Source organism: Epargyreus clarus, unplaced genomic scaffold (genome assembly GCF_041222505.1).
Source record: "Epargyreus clarus isolate Ecla_fem2 unplaced genomic scaffold, WU_Ecla_fem_2.2 ptg000009l, whole genome shotgun sequence".
NCBI classification, from domain to species: domain Eukaryota; kingdom Metazoa; phylum Arthropoda; class Insecta; order Lepidoptera; family Hesperiidae; genus Epargyreus; species Epargyreus clarus.
Genome location: NW_027332217.1, coordinates 12,694,415 through 12,700,414, shown reverse-complemented (window position 1 = coordinate 12,700,414; position 6,000 = coordinate 12,694,415).

Sequence of the window (6,000 nt, the reverse complement as noted above, 5' to 3'; positions counted from 1 at the left end):
ACTTTAGACATAATATTTTACTGTGCAATAAGTAAGGACTACTATTAAATTTAAAATGTACTATTTCTTTGCTGTAGTATTATTTGAAGCTACAGGACAGGATTAATAATTGTAAAATATTAGAATGACACAAGCATCGGATGGTTACAAAATTTAATAAAAACTTAAATTATAGTATTCAAACTACGAAGAAAAGTATTTGTAAGCCATAAAATGTCATTAATGATGTTAAGTATGTACAAATAGTTGTAGTTATTTTGGTTATGAATGGTTATAGCCGTTATTTGCATAATAATAGCCGGAACAACCTCCAAATTGTATCACATAATTATACACTTCGTCGCTTTGTTTCTATTAACATAATGATATTGTGCACACGTGCAATACGCATATGCAAATAAATTAATTCGCAAATTAGTTTTTGGGATAATTACAATATTTATTAAAATATGTTATGTAATTAGTAATCATTCCAAAGGTTATTATCCTTACAGAAAAAAGTAGAGCTTGTGGAATTCTAAGATTTCTTATGCGATTCGGTTACAGTACCTTACCATGAGTTTTTACGTTTTGACAAATATGGCTGTTTTGGTATTTGTTTACGTATTTGTCCATACAATATCCAATCAGCGCCCCTAGCGGATTGTATCGGAACTATAGTGTCAGTAACGTAACATTAAATGTATAAATTGACAAATGGGGCTTTATGTTTTGACTCTCTTTTTTGAGAACATGTGAGGCAGACAAAAAGTTCAGTGTCATTTGAGCACTTTTGTGACGTTTACTCAGTGTACTGAAGCAAACGGAACAGAATAATGGATTGCGTAAACGTAACGTACGAGTAAAATAGTGGTATATTTTGAAAACTCATGGTAAGGGTACAGATCATTCAATCGATCTATCAGACGTTTATTTTTATTGAAATCGCAGCAAAATTAACGCAATTTATCACAATCATATTATATTTCATTTTTCTAAACGCTATTTTTTTATAAATATTAATTAGCAATCGAGAACGCTGTCCATCTGTATGTAGTTACATGAGCCTATATAGCCATGAGCATATATAGCCTATGGAAATCTAAAATCAATCTAAATATTGTGAGTGCTTTTTGTGAGATCAGTCATAGGATCTCTATTACTCGTAAAGTCTAAATTAATATGCTTCATCCTTAAAACTAGAACACAGAAACGTTCACCGCAATTAAGTGTGACAATGGTGCCATTGCAATAGAAACTATATTTATATAATATAGGTATTATTCCAGTAATATCCGTTACAACACATTAATTCAACTAAATAGACATAGCTAAGCGCTATACTATTATCTGGTCTAAGTATACTACAATGGACATTAGAATGAGAATTAGATGTTGTTAGGCTCACTCATTGCCTAGATAACATTATTTGTGTTGAATATGAGGAGATTATTACTATCATAGAGTGATGTTATATTATTTTATAGTTTTTACTTTCGTATATCTGGGTCAATTCTGTGCAAAATAGAGTCAAACACAACTTTTACCCGACTGCATGAATTTTAGCTACAACTTAATTGAATCACCCCACTACACATACAGGTTAGTTTAATTGTCCCATAATTTTAACAGATCTAATGACACCTCATATTTAAAAATTTGTCAAGTATTTCGTAGTGCGTGTTAAAGAATGACACATACGAGTACACAAAAACATGTCGCTGCTTCAATTCAAAAGTACCTCAATTAAAAAATATCCAAAAAAATCCAATAAGTTCTGATGCGGTCCGCTAGGAGCGCTGATTGGAAATGTATGGGCAAATACGTAAACAGATACAAAAACAGACATTTTTGTAAAAACATAAAATCTCTTACTTAGGGTACTGATATCTAGTGAGGTGACGGAAATCTGAAGGACTTTATACCTAACCTTCAATAGAGATTGACGTAACCATCAAAACAACAAAGCCTAGTTGTGAAGTGCCTATTTATTCCTCACAGGGTCGCATACTTCGGTCTTCGGCGGTGGATATAATAAAAAAATATAGCTCGTCTATCTGTCCTTGAAATCAAGTAAAGAGTCTTATCCACTATCCATTTAGTCCAGTCTAGATAAATAAACCCGAAAATAATTCAATAATTAGACTTATTATTTTTTTTATGATAAAGGTGTAGGTGAGCATGCAGTCCACCTATTTTTTATAATATAGGAGTAGCAGACGAGCATGCAGTCCACCTGATGGTAAGTGGCTACTGCCGGCCATGGACATCTGTAATCAACCCCAGATAGAATTAGTCCTATCTGGGTTTGATTACAGATGCGCCGCTACCCCTGTGGACTAAGCTGGAACGCCTCGAAAAAGTATGTCTCCCTTACCACACCCTTCAAAACAGAACACAGCAGCGCCTAACACTGCTGTTATTACGCAGAAATAGGTGTGGCGGTGGTGCCGCCGGAGTTGAACAACAAAGGGTTCTACCTAGATTATAAAAAACTATTATAAAAACTTATTATAAATATTTAAAAAACTGATTTTGCGAGAATCAAACCAGCTCTTTTTTCAAAATCAGGGCGACAGCGCGTATATACATAACATACATACATACGCTCGAAAAACATTACCTTTCACAATCATGTGAAAAGGTGAGATATTACTTGTAGTAAAAATAATGCACATAAGCTTCTATAGCCACCGATAGACACTTCTGTCTCGTCACTTCAATAAAGTAGAAAAAAATTACAATATATTTTCTTGACAGAGGTTTTTTTTTAGTACGCTTGGTGTGTTGAAATATTAATAGAATTTGTAGTCAAGTACATCTAATGATAAATAAATTAATAAATAACGTTTTCTACACTAACAGCCCCACACTAGGATTCCCTGTATCGTGGGTGCCATGGATACACACAAACGCCCAGACCCAGAACAGATATCTAAATTCATCATTCAGATATCTGTCTGGCCGAGGATCGAATCCGGAACCCTTTGCGCGTCAGACCGGTATGGTGGTATAATAAATTTCACAATATGGACAGTGAATATACGCTTTAACGATAATAACGTTACTAACGAATAAAGTGTAGGCACAGTCTACAGGCTACAGTCTAAAGTTTGCAGTGATAAGGTTTTGTGGTTTAGTTTCGTACTTACGTTACTAAGGAATGAGCTAAGTTTTTACTATTCTTTCAAAAAGTACTAGACTGTGCTGAAAAAAAGATAAGCTTGCTCAAAACCTTGTCAGATCTTCCTGATTTAGGAATAAAATATTTATAAGGATCTCCTTTAGCCCTTTATACTACATATATATAGGATGTAATGTAAATAAGATTAAAATATCGCTAAACAAACACATCGTTCCTTAAGCAATATAACTAAACATGTTTCAGACATTGCATTTAAAAATAATACGAAGGAAGATAATATGCTAAGTTGACCATTTAAATAAAACGCGGACTATAATCTCGTTATCTTCTTATTAACATGACACAGATATGTATAATGTAGTACAATATATTGTCAATATTGTGTACAAATAATATTATCAATGTTAATATTATATAATACTGACCCGGCAAACTGTTGACATATAAATATAAAAATGGTAAGGGTGAACACTTGAACAGCCCTTATCACTTAAAGGTATGAAAAATAGATAGTAGCCGATTCTCAGACCAACTAAATATGCTTATAAAATTTGGTGAAAATCGGTAAAGCCGTTTCGGAGGAGTACGGTAACTAACATTGTGACACGAGAACTTTATATATAAGATAATTTGCTGTAGGCACATAAATTTGTCGCACTAGTACCTACAAAAGTTAGTATACTTAGAAAGAAATATTGTATATGCATTATTTGTATGCTTTATCTACACTAATATTATAAAGAGGAAAACTTTGTTTGGTTGTAATGAATAGGCTCAAAAACTACTGGACCGATTTTAAAAATTCTTTCACCATTCGAAAGCTACATTATCCACGAGTAACATAGGCTATAAGTTATATGAAATATATTTGATAAATAGATTTTGAGGCGTTGTTTTTTTTTATTTATTTTGATAGTAAATGACGTTACACGAAATCAAAATAAATCGAATTGTTGTCGAGGTTGGACAGTAATCTAAATGAGGGGTTGAAGTTCTTTTGCTATATTCCAAAAAAAAATAGTTACAAGCTATTCGTCGTAACTGCAACAGTTCCCTAAGCATCACTCGCTACAGCAGCTAATTTGGCAAACGGGCGGCCACCATTCTTTCCCTTAAGTTATGCCCTTAGTGATTTAGGATTATGGTTATCCGGTACAGCGTACACGAGGCAATTCGCCGGCCAGGAATAATGGGACTTCCAGGCTCCTAATTTGCCTTTTAGGTAACGAACGAATTTCCTTTAATCCCAGTTTTATATTGTTTATTTTACGGCAAATGGTTGCAGTTTATTTGACAAATACCCAATACCCTGGGGACTAATTCGCTTAATAGGTTCAACCGTCCTTTGTTTAAAGGACTTCGTAAGCGTTTTGCCTAATATTAAGCTGAATACTTATTGGGCTTTTCTTTATTAGGACAATGACACGACGTGGCACTGATACTATCAGATCCGGTGCACACGATTTTGCCGCATTGGTGGTCTTGCGACGCCGGAACGCACCGTGTAGCGTACTATGAATATTTTTATGTAAAACACTGGAGCTACAACGCTCTGAAACGCATCGCCATCGCAACTCATCGTGTGCATCGGCACTTGTACCTGTATTGTTGGTTCTATCAGTGTTCTCCATAGAAACAAAACTACGTAGATAATTCATGAAACATCATGAACCATTTGAAACCAAGCATGCAAGTGTTTTTCTACCTACCTTTTTATCTAATGTCTTGACGATGACATGACACCTTCGAACAAATGCGAAGAAATCTAGAACGTATAATACTCTTGAAACATTTGCATAATGGTCACCTTTAAAACATAACGATACTTTTTATCGCTCCCAGCTTACCCATATACAGTGAGAACGTTACTTTGTAACTGTACTTTATTACGTCATAATGTACACGTTCTTAGAGACGCGAAGATCCATATTTCATACTAATGCATTATTATGTACGGAATTACTGTCTAAGGCTGTAAGAGGCTTTTTGTTTATAAAATTGATGTGTGTAACATGTTATCTTTGTGACGTTGCCACCATATTTATACTAATATGATATAGCTGAAGGTAAATAAATAAATTGCGCTTTCTACACTCATAAATACACAAGGGTTTTTCATGTCCTGAGTGCCATGTACACACGAAAGGATGAATATATAAACACACTGATCTAGAACAAAAGTAAAATTATTTAGATATATTTTTGTCCGGAGATTGAACCTGGAACCGTCCGCGTATTCAACCTTGTGACCACTTCGCTACAGATCTTGTGATTTTGTTATTTTTTGAATTTTAGAAAAAAACAGCTTGATTCGTCTACAGTATACAAGGTATTTTTTAAATAATATAGGAGTAGCAGACGAGCATGCAGTCCACCTGATGGTACGTGGCTACTGCCGTCCATGGCCATCTGTAATCAACCCCAAATAGGATTAAATGTTCCTGACGTCGGCCACAGATGCGCCGCTACCCCTGAGGTCTAAACTGGAACGCCTGGGAAAAGTATGTCTCCCTTACCACACCCTTAAAACTAGAACACAGGAACGCTCAATACTGCTGTTATGAGGCAGAAATAGGTGTGGCGGTGGTACCGCCGGAGACGAACCACGAAGGGTTCTACCATCTTATAATTGGAGCTCACTGGTCAATTAATTTTTATTGGATTCTTTAATGCAAGAAAAGTAAAGTAAGTAGCAGTACGTATAGCACAATAGCGCACTATTTTTAGAGTGTCTTATCACTATTTCGGATGAACAATAAAATTTACTTAAAAAATAATAAATTAAAATTATTAAGTATTGTTTATTGAAATTGTAAAGTTTTGATCCTTAGTAGTCAAAACATTGGATACATTGATTATGAATGACGTGGCGTTAC